The sequence below is a fragment of the Amphimedon queenslandica genome, unplaced genomic scaffold (assembly GCF_000090795.2).
Source record: "Amphimedon queenslandica unplaced genomic scaffold, v1.1 AMPQUscaffold_12227, whole genome shotgun sequence".
In the NCBI taxonomy this organism is placed as follows: Eukaryota; Metazoa; Porifera; class Demospongiae; order Haplosclerida; family Niphatidae; genus Amphimedon; species Amphimedon queenslandica.
Window position 1 is genome coordinate 1 of NW_003547534.1, and position 1177 is coordinate 1177.

At 32.8% G+C, this 1177-nt stretch overlaps 1 long non-coding RNA gene across 2 annotated transcripts; it reads right to left on the bottom strand.

Annotated features, from left to right (window-relative positions):
* Positions 1–168: 168 nt before the first annotated feature.
* On the bottom strand, positions 169–1177 carry LOC109588221 (uncharacterized). Of its 2 annotated transcripts, XR_002188027.1 has the most exons (6): positions 1164–1177; positions 1018–1114; positions 844–902; positions 750–781; positions 620–699; positions 169–344 (listed from the first exon to the last, which is right to left on the bottom strand). It is a non-coding gene; the product is annotated as an uncharacterized LOC109588221 (long non-coding RNA). The 2 variants fall into 2 exon arrangements; XR_002188026.1 differs by having other exon boundaries at positions 620–781.

The following is a 1177-nucleotide window of genomic DNA, read 5'->3' on the forward strand; positions in this document are numbered from 1 at the left end:
AATTCTCTTTTCCTGGATCAAAATGATCTTCCTTATAGACAGCTTTGACATTTCTGTTGCTGCATAGCATTGATAGATGTGTAGAATGATTTGCCATCATGATCAGTTCATATGGACTTCAATTGTGTTTGCATTATAATACGCTGCTGTATATTGCTGGTCATTCGCTGCATTTGTAAGACAATTTATGACAATTATTTTTATTAAAAAAGAACAATGTTTGTAATGTGATCTTGATGTCTTTTCACTCAAATATGAAGAGGTAAATACGACTTGAACTTGCTTGAATCTAAGACTTAATGATGACATCAGTCCTAAGCTTGGTATAACAAGATATGGAGACACTAAAAAGATAGAGAAACAGAAAGGACAAAAAGAGGGAGTGAATTTAATGGTAATTCAAACTTATAACACAAGTAATGATTGTCAGTACTCATCGGTAATGGGTTTGAGACATAATGATATAACTAGTCAATTGCATTCATGTATACATGTACTTGTGCTGTACTCAATCAGTGAGTCAGTGACATAGACATGTGACAATTCAGTTCCATTACAATTAAAAAGTGTTCCATTCACTCAAATACATGTACATTACATACATGTATGCATCACATACCATTATGAATGCTTCAGCCCATCCAACAAGTACAGAAATTATATAAAATGTTCCATTGTTTGAGTTCATCTTGACACATCCTAATAAATACAAAATAGAATAATTGAATGTACATAAAACAAGGTCTCACTGCTTCTTGATTATGAAAATAAGTGTAATTCACTGTATTAAGAGAGCGAGACAGAGATAGTAATTTAAGTATACGATGCTGATGCTACACTTACTTCTTCAAATTAGGCATTTCTTTTATCATTAATTGGCAAGTATTTGTCTTTCCATTCTCCTGTACAATAAATGACACAATAAATTACTGACCAAAAGACATATCCTACTCTCTTTACATGTACATGTGTGTATATATATGTAATGTACTATAGTGTGCATTGTGTCTTAATTACCACAACGTTTGTTAGCATGTGTTTCTGTTCCCACAATATTTGCCAGATATTTCAGCAAGTGCATTTGATGGGACCTCAACAGACAATGCAGTTATGCCTATAATAATATTGTAATAATAACAATGCTGATGTATACAGCTGCTCACTTGCGCTAACGCGA